The 23,593-nt window shown below is 46.2% G+C and overlaps 1 non-coding gene across 1 annotated transcript; it reads left to right on the forward strand.

Annotated features, from left to right (window-relative positions):
• On the forward strand, positions 1-72 carry TRNAE-CUC (transfer RNA glutamic acid (anticodon CUC)). The gene has a single exon. It is a non-coding gene; the product is annotated as a tRNA-Glu (tRNA).
• Positions 73-23,593: the final 23,521 nt, after the last annotated feature.

A 23,593-nucleotide genomic window follows, 5' to 3' on the forward strand; every position in this document is an offset into this window, starting at 1 on the left:
TCCCTGGTGGTCTAGTGGTTAGGATTCGGCGCTCTCACCGCCGCGGCCCGGGTTCGATTCCCGGTCAGGGAAGCTACACTTTACTTAAATTCCTTCTTTATATTTTTAACACATATGCTAAATTATACATTAATGCAGGTGTAGTGTCACAACGCAGACAAGTGCTTGGCATATAAAAAATAGACAGGTTCTACAGGTGTGTAATCTTTAGAGTGTTTTCGCTTTATTTAACAGAACATTCGATTATACTTAATCTTTTCAGCCGAAAGGCAGCCTTTCCAGACCGGCTCTGGGGAGCTCGCACATGTGGCTCGGTTACCAGAGGTGTCTGTTGTGTGCAGCCACTGACCACGGATACATTTGTAGACTTTTGGTTGATCCCTCGTCAATGCCATGAACTGTGTGATCCTGGACACATTGTTTCCGTGTAATAGCTGAACAAGAGTTAGGAGTTCATCATTTACTTGCTATTATTAAAATAAAAAACTTCTCGTGCAATTTTATACGTGAAATTTGCCCCCCCCCCCCCCCTCCAAAAAAAAGAGTTAGGAGTTCATAAAACTAGTAGTGACTAAGAGGTGAGGAGGTGTGTTTATACCTCTACATGTGGGGTAATTTACAGTTTAAGCTCTTGTTTCTCTGATGCACGTCTGTGAAGGCTATTGTTATCTTATTTTTAAACCTACACCTTAGGATAGGTTATGAAGTCTGGGCTATGTTTACACCGACAAATAATGTAAAAACATGACCTGGAATACTTTTATTCTGAGGACTGTGGCCATTAAGCCCAGGCTGGTCACACAGTATGTTTTAAATGTGTTGCATGTGCTGTTTGCTTAATTATACTCAGTGGAGCCTGTTTCTGAATTACACTGCACGGGAATGACTAGTCTTTGAAGAGAGGAAGCTTATACTTTTTCCATTCATTCTCTTTTGCAACTGATCTGACATCCACCCAATGTCAACCCCCCCCCCCCCGAACACTGTCTCATTATTGAGAGAATATGCCTCGCTGTGATAAATCGTGTAGTGCTCCATAGTTCAGGGGTCTTATAAACCAGGGGTCGCAAGTTCAAATCTCGCTGGAGCCTATACATTTTTAATTTGAATACAAAGCTTTCAATCACTTAAATATTCTAACTAAAAAAGCATTCTGCCTCCAACATTAAACTTCCAGGTGAGGGACTTTAGAACAAAGTAGTTCTTTCATTACAACGAATGAACAACATGGAACAAATATTCACTTCCAGGTCCATCTGGACCGAACTGGTCTCCCTGGAGACAGATGCTTCTGACGTCATGATTCTGATGATTGAATATGAACTGTCTGTGCAGGTTTGCTGAGTTGAGCATCTTGTTAGTTGTCGGTGTGTAATTCCCTACCAAGGGCAGGAGATGTTTAGGGCTTTGAATGTGAAGGCTCCTTGGAGTCCGGCGTTGACTGTAATCGATGGAGACCCTTGACCCATAAAAATGTGTAGTGTAATTAGTTTGCATAGCCACACAGTTTTACTGATAAAACTTAATAGCACACAAATGATATTGTGTAGAAATCGAGTTGCAGTGAATATGTATTATTTGCGCATCACTTTGTAAAGTGTCTTGATTTCTTCTGATCCTACTAAAATCTTTATTACCATCACATTTCAGAATTATAACAAAAATGTGCTTCATCTTCTTTCCTGACTGCTGAAGTGCACAGTTCATTTCCATGTTGTTGTGAGTTAGGAGAAAATTACCTCCCCCCGCTTTCCTTTTACACTTTGAGTAGCCACCAGGGGCCTCATTTATGAAAAGTGACGCATCGCTGAGTCAAAACAGCGATTCGTCACTTTTCATTGCGCCCTCCTTGCGACACCAATGATGCGTCATATTTACAGTATGACGCATCATTGTGCAAGGAGTTACAGATACGTCAGTATTTCTGACGTATCTGTATGGCGCAAAAGTGACGCATTCCTGGAGCGTGTCACAAAAGTGAAGCAACTCCAGCATTGCGTCCTTTCACATGGGGCAAGCCCCATGTGAAAGGGCCTGCTGTGAGGCAGCCATAAGAAATTGACGCATTTGCGTCCTATAAGTGGCGCAGTGAAATCTTATAGATTTCACTGCGTCACTTCTATGACCTTTTCTTGCGTCAGAACGCCCACCCTGCATACATTATACCTGGTGCAGGTATAATGTAGCGCAGGGGTTTACAAAGTGAAGCATCTACCTAGATGCGTCACTTTGTAAATTTGGTGCAACAAGGCAAATTTTTTACGCTGCTGGTGCGTCACAAAAAGTGACGCACCGGCTGCGTAAAAATGACGCACAACCTCATAAATGAGGCCCCAGGGTTGTAAGGTAATTTACTTTCTTTTCCTGACTGCAAAGTGAGAGGAATTCATAAACACCAGTCTCTATGTTAAAAAATAAGCGGCAGAAGATATAGATTGACCTTTGACCTCTGTCTTTGAAGCCCAGCAAATGTGACAGAAATATCAGGGGGCACATTTACAAGCCCCCTGCGCCACCAGTACGCCACTTTTCGTGACGTACTGGTGGTGCAGGGGGCTCCTCCATATTTACAAGGACAGTTAAAGCCCCCCCAGCGTGACTTTTCCTCTCCTTGTAAATATGGCCCCTTCACACGCAGCACTTTGCGTGAAAGGGGCGTTCCATGGGTGCTGCTGGGGTGCTCCCACGCAACACCCATGGAACAAGACACATCTCCAGATTTACGAGTAATCGTAAATCTGGAGATGTGTCTGAATGCTACGCAACCCTAGAGGTGGCGTAGCGGGGCGCAACAAGGAGAAATGTTTTCATTTCTCCTTGTTTTTTCCTCTTTCAATGCGTGCTGCATTCTACAGCACACATTGAAAGAGGAAAAAAAGCCTTTAGTGATTGTTTTTGTGCAGGAAGGTACCCCTTCCTGCACAAATGCATTCTCGCAATGACGCAGGCATCTTTGCGCCATGGTGCAAGGGTGCCTGCGCCGGCGCTTGGCAGCTGTTTGTGCACCAGCACAGGGGAGAGCACAGAAATGCGACGTATTCTTGTAAATATGTTGCATCCCTGTGCTCTGAAAGTGCCGCAGCGTGGCGCAGCCAAAGGGCTTGCGGTGCCGCGCTGTGGCACTTTCTTGTAGATCTGCCCCCTGGAATTTAAAGCCATCGTTATGTATTGGGTGGACTTTGGCCACCCACCAGAGGCTGTGACCCACAGTCTGAGAAACACTGTTCTACTGTCTTGTTCTCACTAATCAGTTTAACTTGCATTTATTTTCTTCATTTAATGTGTGTACATTAATTTATATGCAGTTACTTCAAAATAATTACAGATTTGTGTTTTTCTTTTTAGACACACCTTTGCCTCCCCCACCAACATGCCCCTCCCCCTTCAAATCACTGACCCCGCTCCCATTGCACTAAGGATCCCAGCTACCAATTTTTTTTTGTATGTACTTCGACTGGTGCTTGTTTGGCACCTTTAGGGTGTCGCTTCTGATCACCTTGATGAGGGGGTCTCACTCCAGAATGATTCCTGCACCTGCTGCCCTCGTGCCCCTCGGATCCAGTTTATACGGTAGTGAAAAGGCGCACGCCAAAACCTTTCCAGAGTGAGGCACCCTTTCACCTATCCATACATGTTACGAGTTCGCATTATTCAAACCAGTATGGAAATGAAGGAATGCAGAAAAAATTTGAATTTTATCTTAGACAAAGAGTCACAAATGTTAAAAGTTTGAATCTCCCTCTCTTTCCTGTTAAACGTGCATTGAAAAATAGGCTACGTTAGTACAAAATGTCCCTTTTGAAAGCAAGGAATTTGTATTGAAAATAATCTTTTGCAGAAAAAAGAATATACTATTTTCTAAAAGAAGGGGACACCCGGATTTGAACCAGGGACCTCTTGATCTGCAGTCAAATTCTCTACCACTGAGCTATATCCCCAGCTGATTAACGAGGTGATCTAGCATCTTAAATCACTGTTTCCTGTTCCTAATGAGCCTTCAAGGTTTTGCTTCAAGGCGCGCCACGGACTTATTGTTCCAGTTTTGTGTGCGAGCTACAAACAGCCCTCTGTGAAATGTACTTTGTTTTATTTATAACGTGTGGGAGCGCTTAGTCGCCGCAAAAATGGCGGAAGGGAATGTGGCGAGGGTGGTATGTCACCCCCTCCCCCCCAATCCTCCAGGGGAGAGCGATGAGTTCTAGCCATTGGGGTCTGAGGCTGGTGATGAGGGCGCGGGAGGTCGGTGCCGGAGCCCCCTCCACAGAGACCCGCTCACCCCCGCCAGTGAACCAAGGCCCGCCGCAGGTACAGGGGGGTGTACATGATGAGGGGGTGTCAGCCCCACAGCAGGGGAGGGGGCTGGGGGGGAGACTCCTGGGGGCGGGGTGAGGGGCAGAAGAAGGGGTATCCTAGGAGGACATCACATCTGTAACTTCACCTTTCTGGGCAGCAGGGGGCGCTGCAGGGTCACACCCCTTCAGATAGAAAAGAACCAGGGGCCCAATGTATCCGAGCCCCCTCCTCCCCCGAGGAGGGGGCACTGGCAAAGGGAAGGGAAAGAGTTAATAGTCTCGGGTTGGACAAATCTTGGGGCATATTATCAAGAACTGCGATAAAATGATCGCCACTTTAGCGGCAGGAAACTGATGCCAAAATGGCGATAATGGGCTTGATAATTTTTATTTATTTATTTATGCGTTTTTATATAGCGCAGTCTTTACCCAAAGGCGTCAGAGCGCTTCACAATAGGAACAGAACTGATACATGAGGAGAACATTACACGTGAACAGATTACAAAAGCAGACGTTAAGTTACATGAGGTAAAAGTGACAATTGTGAGCAAACAAAATACATGAGGTAGCAAAAAGTGCACAGGAGGAAAAAGTGACAAGTGTGCAGGTTACAAGAGATAACAAAGTACAATTAGAGGTATAATACTGCAATATATGCTAGACACTCAGGCACAAGAACAAACGTTACATAGGAAATGGTGGCACTTGTGCAAGCATCAAAGGCAAACAAAGAGTGAGAGGTAGCAAACCGTGTGTTACAAGGGAAAAGTGGTGTGTGCATGTTACAAAAGAGTACCAAACACTAGTACAAGGATAATACTGCAATAAATGGCAAACACTCCAACCACAAGAACACACTGGGAAGGCACTTCCATAGTCATGGAGAATAGAATTTTCAGTAATGGGAGGTCTTCCTTCAGATAATAGAGAGGACGTGAATTACTTTAGGAGATGTCTTTGGAGGAGGAGAACTTTGAGGTCCGATTTGAAGGCCTGGGAGGAGGTGGTGGTCCGGAGCTGAGGCGGAAGGGAGTTTCAGATTCTCACCGCGTTGCCTGAGAAGGATTGGGCCATCTTTCTTTCCTTCTTGAAAGTGGGAGGTTCAAGCAGTAGATTTTCCGCATTACGTGATGGTCTAGAGCCTCCAGAGAGTTTCAGTTTATTCGCCAGGTAGCGAGGAGAGGCGGAGTGCAAGGCTTTGTGGGTGATACAAGCAGTCTTGTAGATAGCTCTAGCCTCGATGGGAAGCCAGCGGAGGGTGGATAACATCGGTGTGATGTGGTCGCTTCTTTTGGCCCCATAAATGAAACGAGCAGCTGAATGGAAAACAGATTTAAGGGGGGACAAGTGGGATTTGGGGAGACCAGTAAGAAGAGAATTGCAGTAGTCTAGTCTGGAGCGGACCAGCGATTGCACCAGGGTTATAAGGTCCTGCTCCGGGAAGAAGCGACGGATTCCCAGAAGAAGGAGCAGTTGGTATCGAGCAGACTTTGCAATGGAATTGATGTGGGAGATTAGATTGAGTTTTTTGTCGAGTATGACACCAAGGGATTTTGCGCTGTCGACAAGGATGGGTTTATTGTTAAGTAGATTCATCTGATCCATCCATGATTGCACCGGGGGAGGAGAGAGTGAGGAGGAGAAGAGGAAGAATTCAGTTTTGGAGGGATTCAGAATCAGTTGATGTAGCGATTCTGGGTAACAAGTATAGGGCAGGGCTTCGTAGTAATAGCAGTACTACATCTCCCAGAACGCCCTGGGCTTTAGCAGTCCGGAACCGGCAAATGGGAATTGGTATTTAAGCACCTCCCAGGAAGTGCGAGGTGCTTGTCAATCTTACCAGATTCCTTGCCTGAACTTGTTCGTCGTTGTTCACCGCCGCAGCTGATTCCGCGGACGATTTCTTTCCCGCTATCTGAGGACGCCGCAGCTGATTCCGCGGACGCTTTCTTTCCCGCTATCTGAGGACGCCGCAGCTGATTCCGCGGACGCTTTCTGTCCCGCTACCTGAGGTAGGAACTAGTCGATAGCACGGCCGTGCTATCCGAACTACTTCTTTTGTTCATTTTCCTTACTTTGATTCTATTAGTGTTCGCAGGCGTACGTTACCCGGTTACCGATTCCCGCCTGACAAGAAACATTGCCTGCTCTGTGGGAATTGCATTTCAAACTACAAAACGCCTTGCAAAAGCCAAATAGACCTTACCTTCCTCTGGGTACTGTGCAGTGACAGCCATAGGATCGTTAAAGGTTTCCAACCCTTCGGATATTATTCTCGTCGAGGGTTTCCTGTATATAGCGTTGTGGGACATCTAGTGAGTAATTCCATAGTTCCTCTTGTATGTAACAGTCTAGCGCCACCTACAGTCCTGGGTAATCAGTGTCCTTTTGTTTTTCCTAGCTACGCTGAGCCACGAAGAGTCCCTACTCTAGACCAGACCTAGACGGGTGCCCTATCGACATTGTCATTCACAGACAGACAGATCATTGTCCTTGATATGATGAGAGAGTTGTTTCACTACACATCTTTATGTGATCTTCGCAAGAAAGGGTAAGTTAGTGATGGGGCGGAAGTTGTTAAGGTCAGTCGCATCAGCAGTTGGTTTTTTAAGCAGAGGGGTGACCTGCCGGTTTTGAAGGAGACAGGAAGGGAGCCTTGACAGAGGAAGAGGTTAACCAGAGTGGTCCAATAGGGAAGGGAATGAGTGTAGAAGTCAATGGCAATGGCACTGGGGATGGGGTCCAGAGAATGGTTGGAGGGCTTTGTTTCGCGGATGCACTTGAGAAGGGCATCTTCAGATATGGGGTCAAAGTTCTGCCAAATGGCTAAGGATTTGCACTCCTCTGGAGGGGTAGGATGAGCGACCTGATCTACAAGTGATTTCACTTTTTCATTGAAGAATATAGCGAAATCCGCTGCTCTCTTTGCAGAATCCTCCAACTTGGAGGTTGGGGGAGAGTAGTTAGGAATCTTGATGAGATCAAATAGTTTTTTGGGTCTATTTTTGGCTGAGTCAAGGAGGGTTTTGAAGTGCGTCGCTTTCCCAAGGAAGATGTGTTTGTGGTACTTGGATCTTGCTGAGCGAAGCGTGGCCAATTATCGGTGGAGGGCACTTGCCTTCATTGTTTCTCCAGGAATCTTAGCTGCTTCCTTTCTTCATAGAGGGATTTGTTGAGCCAAGGTGCTGAGGGAGTGGGCCTAATCCTTTTGCTTTTGAATGGAGCGACATTATTGATTTCGGCTGCAAGAACTGTGAAGCATTGGGAGGTGAGATCGTCAACATCTAGGTTCGGGTCTAGCCTTGGGAGTGGTAGCAAGGCTGATTCACAGAGGAGACCGACATCAATATCTTTAGCATCACGGAACCAGGAGATAGCCCTCTTGGGTTGGCCGAGAGTTATAGAGTGTGATAGTTGAAGAGAGAATGGGATGAGGAGGTGGTCAGACCAGTCTACATGAATAGGGGTAGTGATAGAAAGCATGCCTGCTTTAGAGATAACAAGGTCCAGGATTGAGCCCTTAGAGTGTGTTGATTCTGTGCAGTGTTGGATAAGATCGTTTGCAGAGAGGAAGGTGGCCAGGGAGTTTGCAGAAGAGTCTTGCGGTAAGCCCAAGTGGAGATTAAACTCACCCACGAAAGTCTGATTGTCACTTTGCGAGTATTGGTCACTGATAAAGTCAGTGAGTTCTTCCAAAAACGAAGGGCCACTACGAGGCGGGCGGTAAATGACATGGAATCTGAGGGGTGAACAGTGGTGCAATTGTAGCTCAAGAGAAAGGCATTCAAAGGTGTAGGAGGAGCTGATAGGAGAAGCCTTAAGTTGAAGGGAGTTTCTAAAGATGACTGCAACACCTCCCCCCGTGCTGTCAGTTCTGTCATTCCTAAATATAGAATAGGCTGTGGGTAAAGGAGATCAAACATAGAGTGAGAGGTATCTTTGAACCAGGTCTCTGTGAGGAAGAGCATGTCAATATTGTGGTGGGTGATGGTATCGGAGATTTCAAGTTTGTGTTTTACTGCAGATCTGCAGTTGTGGAGCAGACAGCGCAGCTCTGTCAAGACTGTTTTGGTGACGGGGGCACTTGGGCTCTGAAGGGTGATCGGGATGTTGTACTTATGCGGGGGTGCTCGGGAGGGTTTAGGTGGATGCTTGGTTCTGACAGAGGAGATGGTCGGAATAGTGTAGATAGTAGGGTTGCTATGGTATGCAGGTGTAAGAAGGGCGGCGTTCAAGGGCTTGTGTGGGTTAACGAAATTTGCAGATGACAGGTTGAGCTTGTCTATATTGGGGTGAGGTGCATCTCGTGGGAAGTTGGGAAGGAGTAGTGGTGCAAGGAAAGGTGGAAATCTTAGAGCTTAAAAGTGAAATGGCAGCTGATAGCTGGGAGATGGAGGTGATAAGAGCTTATTTTCCAGGGAGAGTAAGGCAGAGCACGGAAGGTTAGGTGGCTCGATAGAAACAGGGGGGCGGAATTGGTGGTGGAAGGCAGGGAGAGGTGGGGGGACAGGAGGTGAGTTGGAGTTTAGGGTTCACTAGTGGGGAAAGGTGGAGGTTGAAAGCGGGAGTTAGTGAATCGGAGGTTAAGGGAGAGTTGTCTTTGTTGGTGTTGCAAGAAGGAGAGGAATTAAGGTCAAATTTAGGGGGAAAAGGGTGCGGAACATGGCGGTGGGGTAGAAGGAGAGGGGAGGACTGTGTGGAGTCATGGGAATGTAGGAGGTTTGGGAGGAAAAGGGGTGAGGTGGTTGTGGAGGGCATGTCAGCTAGGAGAGGTTGCTGTGAGGGAACGGGCATCTGGCAGAGTGGGGGGGTTGAGAGAAAGGGAAGTTGGGGAAAGGAAGTGGTACTGCTGGACCCGAGGGAGGGAAATGGAAGGGGTAACCAAGGGGAGGAAAGTGAGTTGCACAGCCTTGCTGGAGGAGTGGGAGGGAGGAGAGAGATGCAGTGGGATTGTGGAGAAATCGGGGTGAATAACGAGGGGAGGAGGGGGTAGAGAGGAGGGATGGAAGAAGGGATAAGGGGAGCGAAGGGAAAGTTCACTGGGGGAGAAGGTTGGAGGAGAGGTGGACTAAAAAGGGGGGTGACTGGAAGGAAAATGGGAGAGGAGAAGAGATTGGAGTACGGGGATGGTGCAGATTGGACGAGGAGCGTATTAGCTAGCGGTGAGGCTGAAATGATGTGGGAGGGGGCATACTGTGAGGGGGAAGAATAGGAGAGGAGGTCACAGGGGAGGTGGAGGGAAGAGCGCCGACCTGTGCTTCTCAAGAGTGCAGCCAATTGGAGTGTAGGGGGGGTCAGGGGAGGAGAAAGGGAGTTATGAGTGGAGCTAGAAGGAGAGTCAGGGGAAAATCCGGTCGCAGAGGAGGGGAGTAGGGAGGGGAAGAGGTGGTCAAAGAGCGAGAGACAGGTGCCTTTGCCTTGGATCATGACAGTACCGTTGTTATAGAGTGAGATAGTGAGGTAACCGTTGAAACGCGCAGAGGGGGACATTTTTAGTTGTTTCCCATGAGGGATAGAGGAGGAGGAAGTGACGTTAAGGGAATTGTATAAGCTGGTGGACCAAGAGGGGGTGTCGTGAGTGAAGAAAATGAAATCGTTTTTGAGCCTCCCAAAACGACCATTGTAAAATTGAAGAACAAAAAGGGAATCCGGGAAACGTTCAATGGTGTTATGCTTCAATCGTTTAATTGCAGCTTTAGTCAGGCTGGGAGGATAAATGATTTTGTAGCAATTAGTTCCAGCCTTAACTCGAGTGGTGGCCATGGTGGGAAAATGAGGAGGAGGAGGGTGGGGGGGATAAGAGAAGGGTGTTACTGGGAAAGCGGAAAAGGGCAAAAAGGGGGCACATAATCCAGACGTTAAGGTGAAGATATCAGAACTAATGTGCCATCCGGGAAGTGAGGTGGGTATTTGTTGGGCCCTTCAACTGGAAATACAAGGTGCCACCTGGCACTAGATAGAATTTACAAGGGAATTGTTTACATATTATAGGACCAACTTGACCACTTTCAGAACCATCACAAATCAAATATAGAATGTGTCCTTGTGAATTCCCATAGCAGTGTAACAAATGAGATTGTACAAAGTTCCCCTAGATAAAAGCCTGTAAAGGAGTCTCTCTCTCAGTGAGGGTAGTGAAGGAGAAGGAAGTATGGGAAGCCAACAGGTCCCTTGTCGGAACTAAGAAACCTCATACAACTACAGGACTGGATGACATGTCTCATTCAGCCCTTTATGATGTTGTTTGCATCATCGGCTTCCTGCTCCTGCGTCAAGCCGGCGCTGCAATGCTTGACGGGTAACAACATGTGTTACTCTCTGTCGGAGTTCTTTTGTTCCTTGCCGTGATTTTCTGGTGTGTGAGGTACAAAAAACAGGTGGAGTAGTGAGCAGAATGTGAGTTTAAAAAAAGTTGGGTAGTCCACTAAGAAAACTTTATTGGTGTGGCTAGCCACTTTGTTAAAAAGTGAAAAGAGGGGTATGGAGGCCCAGGGTAACCATTAGTATGGCCTCATTTCAACCCTCCAACATGGTCAACATGTTTCATGCCCACACGGGGCAATTCTTCAGGACCAAAAAAGTGCTCATATACTTGATAAGTGCCCTTTAGGAGAGCTCAGGAGTATGGTTTATACAACCTTGTTGGTCAATGACCGGAGTTTAGCCAAAAGTACTGTCACACTGTCAGACCAATGTCAAAGCTGTCTCGATCTGCGCGGCTGATTCAGGTGGGGCGTGCGCTAGAGGAAATAACCTTAGCCACGGAGAAACGGCGCCATTAGCAACCTACCCCCACTCGCACAGGCGTGTAGTGGAACGCGAACCAGCCGGTTCCCATAGCAGCCCAGGTTCTGGTGTTAACCTGGGCTGCTATGGGAATTCACAAGGGGATATTATCAAGCTCATTATCACCGTTTTAGCTGCAGTTTCCTGCCGCTAAAGCGGCGATAATTTTATCGCAGTTCTTGATAATATGCCCCCTTATCTTAGAGGGGAAAGGAGGACTCCTTCGGATGAGGCCATGGGGCCAGTCCTTCAACAGAAGACCACTTCCTCAATCACCAGGGAGGCCAAATGCGAATGCCCTGAGTTCTAGAAGGGCATCCCCCCACTAATTTTACCCGGAGCTCGATTACTGGAGCAAATGGAGCCACACATTGACTCTTTGGCCTCTCTGGGGCGAGATTGGAGTTCATTCAGAACGCTGCTCACACGCTGGCTTCTCTGATGCAATCGCATCTGAGGGGTGAGCGAGGGGAGGCAATAAAATGAGTCTGATGGTGCAAGCCACCTTTCGTGATGTCACTTCCTGTCGTGACGTCAATGTCCCCCCACTTCTTATTTTAGGACTTGTGCCCTGAGAGATACCAACATTTGTAGTGATGGGTGTATTGTTGCCACTTCTGAAGAAGTATGAGCATATTGTACTTGTAATTGCATTTATATAGCGCTTGCTACTCCTGACGAGGCTTTGAAGCGCTTTACACCAGGCAGCGCCCTGCTCCGGAATCCAAGGTTAGCGGTTATCATTGTAACTTGGATTGGCCTTGTGTGCTCACCCAAACCTTTCCATGAGGTCACTCCAGTTTCTTTATGGTGGACTAAATGAATAGGGGTTAGTCGTGATTGTTGTCATCATATGGAGAGAGCAGAGAGACTTCCAGAGAGCGTGCACGTGTGCAACAAAGGGCACTGCCTGCGCTCTCGCTGCTCGCCATGACAAGGACCAGGGGCACAACTAGACCCGAACTTGGGCTAACAATCCCAGCCAGGGCTGGCCCTAACACTGATCGCGCACAATGCAACAGTCTTTTTTGGCGCCCTTCCCTTTTCCATGAATTCCCTTAGTACCACTCACCAACAATGCACCTCGTCTCTCTATAGCACCTTTCTGACAAACATTTCATTTTTTTATAGCACTACTCATAGGTTACTCACTCAGTTCTGTGATCTGCATTACACATTCTTTGTAGCAGACACATTAATCCTCTGCACTGTGTGGGTGGTTGGAGTGCCCATGTGAGAGGCACAGTGAGTGATGCAACAGTGTGAGAGTAGGGTAAGAGGAGTGACTACAGGGGGAGTGAGGTGACCATATGAATTTGGGTGCGGATGTAAGTGCCGAGTGGGACGAATGAGTGCATAGTTAGAGATGGGCTTGTTTGAGTGAGATTGCACAATGAGCAGTGAGGGGGACAGGTGAGTGAAATGTCACATGAGTGCGGGTGAGTAGTGTACTCGTGGGACTGCAGGGTGAGGTACAGGGTGAACAGCGCAAGTGCATTGTGAGTGCAGAGAGATCGCTGTGAGTGCAGGGTGAGCGGGTGAATGGTGTGAGTGCATAGTGATCAGTGTGAGTGCATTGTGAGCACTGTGAGTGCAGGGTGAGTGTGAAAGTGAAGGGCGAGAATGAGGAGTGAGTTGGCTGAATGCAGGGTGCATTCCCAGACACTTGAAGTAACTCAGCATGCTATTGACGGCGGCATAGGGTTTCAGATATAAGTAAAACTATTGCTATTATGCAGGGTTTTAAGCGTTATGAAAAACCTGTGGGGTCTCTCAAAGGGGTGTGGCCGATATGATTAAGGGCGTGGCTTAAAAGATTTATGCTAAAAATCTGTGCTTCACATAAAGTGCCGCCCGACGGGTAATTCGCTGCTTCTGTTATTGCCTCCACATAAGTAACATTACACCTACAACAAGCCCGGACGATTGGCTTTGTCAAAGGTTATTAGTTGCATAAGATAAATATACTACATGCATACGTACAACTGTGCGTAGTTGTATATAATATTTAAAATGCTTTAGTTCTTGCACAAAAGGATGTGGTGTAATGTCTAGACCTGACAACTTTGGAGCTGAGCAGGTTTGAGTCTCAGCGTCGGCTCAACATCCTGTGTTTCTGGGCAAATCACGTAATCGTCTGCACCTACCAAAAAATAAATGAAGATGTCCTTGTTGGTGCTCTTGTAAAGCACTTCGAGTTTAGCAATACAGAACTGCACAAAATATAAAAGTTACATCAAAACAGTGAACTGCTGCAGAGTTAAGATCTTTTTTTCCGTTCTGAGAGTGAGGGTGTAAATGGAGAGACCAATAGAGACCTGCGTGCTTTTACGAATTTCCAGTGCTGAGCACGGGCAGGACCCAGCCCACTTAAAGCCCTGTTATTATGGCATTAATCGGGGATGAGTTTGAAGAAAATAAATAATGTGTTGATCCTGCAGCAAACTTCCAGTCTTATGATTAGGGTTGCAGTGGCATAGCTGGGGGGGTCCACCCCAGGCGGCACTATTTTGGGGCAGCGGCTGCATGGCACTGGTGGCCCGTGGCTGCGGCCTTTATAATTTATTTGGGGACACTCAAGTGTCATTACAGTAATGTCTGTGTCCCCAAATAAATTATAACGGCTGCCGCAACGGGCCGCCAGTTCCGCGGGCCCCCGTGTGAAGTGCAAGCAGCACCGCGGTGCATGCGTCACTAGTGATAATGAAGAGGAAACAATGAGAAAGAAGCAGAGGCAGCAGCAACCTGCCCGCAGCTCCCGCCGAATCACCATCTCCCCAGCCCACCGCGCCTTGACGCCTCCTACATCAAGTACCAAGTAAGTGTGCAGAGGTAATTTTTACTAAAGCACTTCTGGCATGATGGTAAACCATATTTTGATTGCTTGGAGAGACATGCACACTCTCACTCAGCCTTGTTAATAGCGGGCGGCATGGCATGCTGGACGACACCGGGGTCGGTGTGCTCAGATAATCGCTTTTAATTATAATACTGCTCAGTACTGTCACGTAAGTGACTCGCCTGAGTGAGCGACGGTATTTGTCCTAAAGCGGTGCACTTGTGTCATGCTAACTTGAACCGTAATTGCTTAGAGAGCTAGCCTGTGCAATATGGAGTTTGAACACTTCCACTATTATTAAGGAGGGTGAGTGAAAGTGCATGCCGGGCAGACCCCGGGGCCGGTGTGCTCACTGCTAATTGATTTAAATTATTTGTATTACTGCTCAGTACTGTGTCTTCACTTTTGATGTAATACAGCCTCCAGCCTGACTATCTGCTGCGCAGTAAGGGCTGGCTGACAGCTGTGAGTTCTGTGTTGGGGCCTCTCACATTCTGTTTGACTCCTCGGCCCGGGTGTCGATGTTCCTGTGCGTAATTGCCAAGGAGGAGCCGGGGCCGAGCAGTCAATGTTACTCACCTGGTTAAACACTACAATCAGGTTACAAGGGCACAAGGTTAGTGAATTGTCCTTCCGTCTCTGGTGCTTTGTAGGATTTAAAGATCTTCTTAGAGCTTCTCATTGCTTAAATGGGTGTAATTTCTGATATTTATGTTTTACTCATCTTCATTGCTTGATTTGGTTTGCAAGGAAGTGTCATTCATAGTTACACTGAAATTATGAAAATGTCACACATTGCAATCTGAAATCTTGGCCGCTATGAGAGTACTGTTAATCGATATTCACGGAGCGCGGCGCGTCTACTCTGTGTAACATTCTGCGTGATACGAGTCCTTAGCCTGACAAACCTCAACACCACAGAGCAGCCCCCTCAATCCTGAATGCGGGGGTTTGACCTAGAAAAATCATGTATACCAAGGCCTATTCTAAAGTCCCACCAGGCACGTCCGTGTGTAGATTGTTTTATCTGAATGCACAGATTTAATTCCTAAGGTTCAGTTTTTAAACATATTCATGCTGTTTGTTGCCTCAAAGTAGAATTATTTTTGTTCTGTGTTAGGCATATTAGGTGTGTAGTTCCATCAACAAGAGAGTAAGGGTCAAAAGAAACACTCTCATGCCCCTTATAAATCCATATATCAAACAACAAGAGAGTGTTAATACAAACAACAAACACAGTAGGCAAGCAAAATTCTATTCAAATTGCTACTGAACCTTAGAAGAAACGGTTATTTTCAGTAGGAAAGATAGAGTGCACGTGGTCAGAGATCTAGCTAAAAGGACCCTCAGGCCCCAGTGAAACACTGGTAGCCAGTTGTCTTCATTGGGTCCTCCTTAGTTGCTAGAGAAATGAAAGTGAGTTAAAAAGAGTGTGGACTACTCCTCAAAATTATTTTAATAAGAGGGTGGCTCTAACTCTATTAAAACCAGTGATTGAAAAACATGATTATTTTTCAGGACTATAAAAAGGTTGTGCAAGTTTAAACCAATTAGTCCAATTAATCAAGTGAAAGAAGAGAAAAAATGAAATGCGGTCAACATGTTTCTGCTTTAGGAGCGATAATTCAGCTCAGCATTCGTCAGGACCAATAATACAATACAGTACCACTCACTGATCGGAGCACGCTAAAGCGCTCAGACCCAAGCAGTAGTTACACGGAACCATACGACCTGCAGTTGTCGAAGCTCCTTTTAGGAAATTCTTCCCCAAATTCAATAAACTCCTTATTGTAGGAGATACGATAAAAATCTGTAGGGGTGAATAGAAAACAAAAAGCGTCCAAATTACGAACTCTTAGAAATATGCATCTACTCTGGTAGACTCTTATCATGTGCACACCTATACTAGAATTAACTCATTTATAAGCTGAGAGAAATTATTCTTTTTGTAATTAGAAAAAAGAACAAGCTGATAATAACACTGTTATTCATTCAGCATTTCAAACAACGTCTTATCATTATCCGTTGTGCATTAAATACCTACATAGAGTAAGTGATTGCATGAAACCAGTGCTCGTTTAACAAATGTATGATTAAAAACTTGGAGTAATTAACCAAGAAAACAAGAAAACACCTTTGCAAGAAGTGTACAGAGCACAATGCGCTCCAAAGGAGGAAAAATCAGCCAGACACTTACATTGTATTACAAGCTAGTGTGCCCCATGGGCATAGCGGCAGGAGGAAATCTTCACGTTTGGTCTCTGACGTGAAAAACAAAGGAAAGGGAATAAGTAAACCCTATCAGTCCCGCTGGTTGGAAATTCATAAACTCTCGTTAGGTTTAAAATGAGAGACTTACTTATCGCCAAACGGCTCCCCGCTGGAACACCTACAAGCGACCACATCCGCCGCCCGTATCAGTAAACGCGGAAATGGAGCCGCGGGTAAAATAAACGTGGAAAGCGCATGATGCGTAAGGGGCGGTACTAACGATCACGTGTCTAACGTGATCGTGTCACAATTTTAAAGGCGCCTGTTTGTTTATAAACGCAATCCAAAGCAAAACTAGCAAGTAGACAAAATAATGAGAGGAATACCTCCGTGATCGTGTCACAATTATAAAGGCGCCCGTTTGTTTACAGACGCAATCCAGAGCAATAATTGCAAGTAAACAGATTCATGAAAGGAATACCTCGAGAAACGCATCAAATGGAGGCCGAATGTGTTCGGTTTCTCCAATGGTGCGAGAAAGTCCAATCTTAAGGTGTGTTGTACTTGGACCATAGGAGATAATGTGTGTAATGTACAACACCTCTAAGACCTTTGTGATAGATTGCGCTACCCTGGCATTGAAACGAAATTTCTTCCAATACCAAGACACTTTTTACTTACAGAAGACTGGCACCTCGATGGGCAGTACCTTTGCCCCCAGTATAGCGGGGTTGTATGTATACAACTTCGAGAATACGCCCATCCTAACAAATTCCAACCCTTATGCTCTCAATGTTATCCTGTGGCAGAGGTACATTGATGATGTGCTTTTAATCTGGAAAGGGTCTGAGGAAAGCTTACTAGCTTTTTTCGATTGGGTCAATACCTGCGACCCCCATTTAAGATTCACATACCAATATGATTCTAATTCCATTGTCTTCCTAGATGTCACACTCACCAAAACTGGGAATCGATTAACGAGCAAAACTTATTACAAACCAACAAGCAGGAACAATCTCCTCCACTTCTCTAGCTTTCACCCGCGTTCATTACGCGAAAATCTCCCTTTCGGCCAATATCTACGAGTACGTAGAAATTGTAGTAATCTTGTGGATTTTAACAAACAAGCAGATGACCTCACAATAAAACTAGAACGGAGAGGTTACCCCAGAAAAATCCTACAAAAGAGTCGGAAGAGGGCAAGAAATAATAACAGAGAAGCACTGTTGGAAGAAAATGTGAAGGAAAGTGATTCTGAGGTCCCTTTGACCTGCGTTACCACCTATAGTAACATATCTAACTCTGTAAGTCGTTGCATTGGAAAACACTGGCAAATCCTGATGAGTAATGGTAGAAATTGGCAGAAACCATTATTCTCGTATAAAAAAGAAAGGAGTTTGCAAGATGCCCTGGTACACACTCGCCCAAGAACTAATCAACCTAAACATGATGCCACTGTTTTGAATGCCTGGGGTTTGCCTTCTATTACTGGTCATTTCCCCTGCGGGGGATGTAGTGTGTGCCACCTAACATCCTCCACAAAAACACTACAACTAGAAGAGGGTAAGACATGGCACCTGCGATGCCACACCAATTGTAATTCAAGTAATGTCATCTACTTGATTACATGCCCCTGCGGACTTAGATACGTAGGGATGACCACCAGAAAAATTAAAACACGGATAGGAGAACACCGTAAACAAACGGGCACCTTTATAATTGTGACACGATCACGGAGGTATTCCTCTCATTATTTTGTCTACTTGCTAGTTTTGCTTTGGATTGCGTTTATAAACAAACAGGCGCCTTTAAAATTGTGACACGATCACATTAGACACGTGATCGTTAGTACCGCCCCTTACGCATCATGCGCTTTCCACGTTTATTTTACCCGCGGCTCCATTTCCGCGTTTACTGATACGGCGGCGGATGTGGTCGCTTGTAGGTGTTCCAGCGGGGAGCCGTTTGGCGATAAGTAAGTCTCTCATTTTAAACCTAACGAGAGTTTATGAATTTCCAACCAGCGGGACTGATAGGGTTTACTTATTCCCTTTCCTTTGTTTTTCACGTCAGAGACCAAACGTGAAGATTTCCTCCTGCCGCTATGCCCATGGGGCACACTAGCTTGTAATACAATGTAAGTGTCTGGCTGATTTTTCCTTCTTTGGAGCGCATTGTGCTCTGTACACTTCTTCTAAAGGTGTTTTCTTGTTTTCTTGGTTAATGACTCCAAGTTTTTAATCATACATTTGTTAAACGAGCACTGGTTTCATGCAATCACTTACTCTATGTAGGTATTTAATGCACAACGGATAATGATAAGACGTTGTTTGAAATGCTGAATGAATAACAGTGTTATTATCAGCTTGTTCTTTTTTCTAATTACAAAAATAATAATTTCTCTCAGCTTATAAATGAGTTAATTCTAGTATAGGTGTGCACATGATAAGAGTCTACCAGAGTAGATGCATATTTCTAAGAGTTCGTAATTTGGACGCTTTTTGTTTTCTATTCACCCCTACAGATTTTTATCGTATCTCCTACAATAAGGAGTTTATTGAATTTGGGGAAGAATTTCCTAAAAGGAGCTTCGACAACTGCAGGTCGTATGGTTCCGTGTAACTACTGCTTGGGTCTGAGCGCTTTAGCGTGCTCCGATCAGTGAGTGGTACTGTATTGTATTATTGGTCCTGACGAATGCTGAGCTGAATTATCGCTCCTAAAGCAGAAACATGTTGACCGCATTTCATTTTTTCTCTTCTTTCACTTGATTAATTGGACTAATTGGTTTAAACTTGCACAACCTTTTTATAGTCCTGAAAAATAATCATGTTTTTCAATCACTGGTTTTAATAGAGTTAGAGCCACCCTCTTATTAAAATAATTTTGAGGAGTAGTCCACACTCTTTTTAACTCACTTTCATTTCTCTAGCAACTAAGGAGGACCCAATGAAGACAACTGGCTACCAGTGTTTCACTGGGGCCTGAGGGTCCTTTTAGCTAGATCTCTGACCACGTGCACTCTATCTTTCCTACTGAAAATAACCGTTTCTTCTAAGGTTCAGTAGCAATTTGAATAGAATTTTGCTTGCCTACTGTGTTTGTTGTTTGTATTAACACTCTCTTGTTGTTTGATATATTAGGTGTGTATACATGAATGTGATATACGCACTTATCATTACCTGAAGCCACAGCCTCCCACATCCCCCTGTCAGTCAGCACTTTATGTATAGGGGTATAGTTGCCAAATGAAGTGGCTGCTTGGGAGGTTGATGTCCTCAATCAACAGGACCACTCATATCCCAAATCTAGCACTCCTCAGACTCCAGAATTGCGACCCTTCTGTTGCTCTGTAGTCTGTGCATGGCATTTCTCCATTACCCTTTTGCTGAAAGTTGCTGGCTTGTGGCAGTGGTTATGGGCATACAGCATGTCGGTACTCAGGAGTGAGGTCCCCAGACTCCCCTGTGTAGACGTCCAGCTATCCTTGCAATGGGCTCATTCTTGCATCTTCTTCCGAAGTGCACAAGGATCCTGACTGTAGGTTTGAAGGTTCCTTGTAAAACAGAATGTGAGTGCAGTCGGGTATCCAGTCCACCCTGCATTGCTGTTTAAAGCCTGCAGCACAGCAAGTGTTGAAAGACCCCTAAATCCAACACCCCACCTTCAGATCCAGATACACACAGGTAAGTGCAAAAGTAGTCTGCTCGAGTGACAGTCACGACCCACACTGATGAGCATACCTGTCTGTGAACATCTGGCATTGCGGCTGTTTGGAAAGAGCTCAAATAATAAACCAGGAGAGAAGAATCACTAAACTCCATGCTGCTCTCTCTGTCCCAGATGGGACCTGGGCCCAGACTATAACAGGGTGTGAGAGGCCCTAACACAAATCTCAATTGCCTCAGGCCTATACCATAAATTCATTAGAGTCAGCTGACTCACGGACTGGTTTCTAATTCGACCAAAACTTGAGAACAGCATAGGTTTTTAAGCAGTTATGTATCTGCAATGCACATGAAGAAATCCAAATACTTCTGTCACAATAGTTCCCAACACCAGCAGAGTGCTTAATTGACCGCGACGCCATCGGGCGGTGCCGTGAGGGGAACGGCTTTGCAAGCGGAGACGCCGGGAGGCAGACCAGCACACCGGACCACACTTCCCAGCAGCCTCTGGGGCAGCGCGCCCGTGACTCGCCGGGAGCGCCAGGAGGCGCTTGAAAAGGGCTGACCCCCGGGAGCCCAGGGGGAACACCAGCAGAGTGCATAATTGACCGCGACGCCATCGGGCGGTGCCGTGAGGGGAACGGCTTTGCAAGCGGAGACGCCGGGAGGCAGACCAGCACACCGGACCACACTTCCCAGCAGCCTCTGGGGCAGCGCGCCCGTGACGCGCCGGGAGCGCCAGGAGGCGTTTGAAAAGGGCTGACCCCCGGGAGCCCAGGGGGAACACCAGCAGAGTGCTTAATTGACCGCGACGCCATCGGGCGGTGCCGTGAGGGGAACGGCTTTGCAAGCGGAGACGCCGGGAGGCAGACCAGCACACCGGACCACACCTCCCAGCAGCCTCTGGGGCAGCGCGCCCGTGACGCACCGGGAGCGCCAGGAGGCGCTTGAAAAGGGCTGACCCCCGGGAGCCCAGGGGGAACACCAGCAGAGTGCTTAATTGACCGCGACGCCATCGGGCGGTGCCGTGAGGGGAACGGCTTTGCAAGCGGAGACGCCGGGAGGCAGACCAGCACACCGGACCACACTTCCCAACAGCCTCTGGGGCAGCGCGCCCGTGACGCGCCGGGAGCGCCAGGAGGCGCTTGAAAAGGGCTGACACCCCTCTCGCCACGCGAATCGCGCGCGGGAGAAGCCCGGGACAAGGGCGGGGCCGTCTGTGGCCGTCCGGGGACGATTGAGGACGGGCCGGGCCACCCCCCTTGGTTCGACCTGTGAGTACCTGTAGGTGATTATTTGCAGATGTAACTTTGTTCATTTTAATAACAATTACTTGAGACCCCTGATCAACCCCAAAATGTCAGTCCAAACTACTTTACCGGATAACTATTTGCTGAAAGTAGTTTCCAGAATCAATAGTGACAGAAGGAAATCACTGGGGAAAAGTACTGTACCAGACCTCCCACTGATTCCATCTGCGGATCTAAATAATGCAGATATGAATATTGTCAACGATATAGTCACAGTAGTGGAGTATGATAATATTGGTGTCAATGTTGATTTAACTACGGCTCCAGACAATTCAATTAGGGTGGAAGATGACCCATGTGAGAACTCCGAAGGTACACCTCAGCAGTCCGTTAGGGCTACTAAATTTATGCGAGCCTGTAAGAAAATGGTACCTAAGCGGGGAAATCACTCTATCAGAAAGAACAAAAAAGACGCCATACACAAGGAGAGCGCAGAGGAAATAGGGTCATTATCAAATGACAATTTTGTCTCTATTAAGCCTGACCAAATTGACCTGTTACTGAGTACTATCTATAACAAATTAAATATGGTTGTAGAGCCCTTGTTAATCAAAATTGATGATCTGCAGGCAGAAGTAGTAAGACTAAGGGCCGTGGTGGACCAGCATGCCGGTAAATTGGAAAAATCTATATCAGATATCAAAATGCCAGCGTGCTCAACCACTGTCTCTACAAAGGATAGGGCGCTGTCACAATTACGACCCACTAATAGTGCCCCTTCCACTAATACTAGGAAACAACTGCCTAAAGAGCTACCTGTACCAAAACATACAATGGCTCAGGAGGCAGGCCGACCTTCACAGCAAATAACTGCTGGGTCGACAAGCACAGTGTCGGGTACTTTACAGAATGATGTTAGACCTATATCAGCTCCAAATAGTGCTAAGACAGCTCCGGTACCAGCTGTCTTAGCTTTGCCTGCTGCCACAGGGGGAACTAATGGGGTACCCATGCGGATATGTAGGCGCCCAGTAGACCTTCCACCTGAATGTGTACCCTACGTTGTGGTATTAACTAATGTCCCGATCTTAACCCAGGTCCCTACTACCCAGGAGTCAGCAGAATCTTTGATGAATAAAACAATTTCCTGGTTAAACCGCCACTGTGGTTATCCAGTTGGCTACTCTGATCAAATTATCTCTATCAGAAGAGTCAATTGGATCGGTAATACCAGAAAGACATGTGGGGGTGACTGCGTGATCATTAATTTTAAACACCCGCAACACGTTGCGACTGTTCTACTTAGAGCAGCCTCACTCACGCAGTCAGAGACAGATGTAGTTGCTAGACCACTGGGCTATTTTTATAACCATCTTAGCAGGCCGCCCTCTGTTAATTGCGGGGAGGGGGTAACGAGCAACTTTACCTATCCATCTTTTGTAAATAGACCTGTGTTGCCTAATTTCCGTCCTGGTTCCCAGGATGGTACATTTACCCCGCCGATGCATACGGTGAACTCTGCGACAGGCGGGAATACATTCGTAACATATACCCCCAACCCATTTACAACCTATGGTAGCACCCCTTTGCCTGTTAGTGGGATGGTCTATCAAGTCCCAATTCAGAATAGGTACCAGTCGTTGAGCTATCTGGATCAGAATGATTGACATGAGATTGACCTTTCCCGGGGTGATGCAACTAGTAATAATTGTGGAAAAGTAACTATGTCCGTAAATGAATTGGACGATAAAGTGATTGTAGATTGTATGTCGGTAGGGGGAGATGTCTCAAATTCAATGTATAACATAGAGCTTTTTAACCTAGAGGATAACATGTCCATATTTAGTGATGGACCGCCTATTATCAGTCATGAGAGTGATAGGGTAACTTGTCATATCGCCAGCTGGAATATTGCAGGCCTAGTGGCCAAGGAGGATATGTTAGGATGGAAAGATTTTGTGAATTTATTTGACATCATTTGCCTTCAGGAAACCTGGTGTAAAAACTTTAGGGGCATTGATGGCTTTGTATCCTATGAACTTCCTGCCTTGGCCTCAACCCATGGCAGAGCTAAAGAAGGGTTGTTGGTGTTGATTTCAGTCAAGTTGCCTATCTCGGTGAAAAACTATGTAAAAGTGGGGGCTCATTCACAAATTCTATGGCTAGCGCAAGAAGCGGGTAGAAATATACTTTTGATTAATTTCTACAATAATATATTTGATGGCACTAGACATGTTGCAATTAATGAATTAGATAGGGCATTGACTAACTGTGTTAAAAATTTTAATGGCGTTTTTGAATTTATTTTTGTGGGGGATTTTAACGTTTCAATATGTCCATTATCATCTCAGAAGTTATGCGGTGTGTATAATCGTTTGGGGGATGCTGATGTTCATTTTCCCCATCACTCCTATGGAGAGACCCTGAATAACTTTCTGATAGACTATGATATGGAAATTATGGAAAATGTCAAAAATGATGAGGGTGAAAATATACCGACTTTTAAAGGAAGGGGCGCTAATACTATCATTGATTTTATATGCATGT

The sequence above is a fragment of the Lissotriton helveticus genome, chromosome 1_2, assembly GCF_964261635.1.
Source record: "Lissotriton helveticus chromosome 1_2, aLisHel1.1, whole genome shotgun sequence".
In the NCBI taxonomy this organism is placed as follows: domain Eukaryota; kingdom Metazoa; phylum Chordata; class Amphibia; order Caudata; family Salamandridae; genus Lissotriton; species Lissotriton helveticus.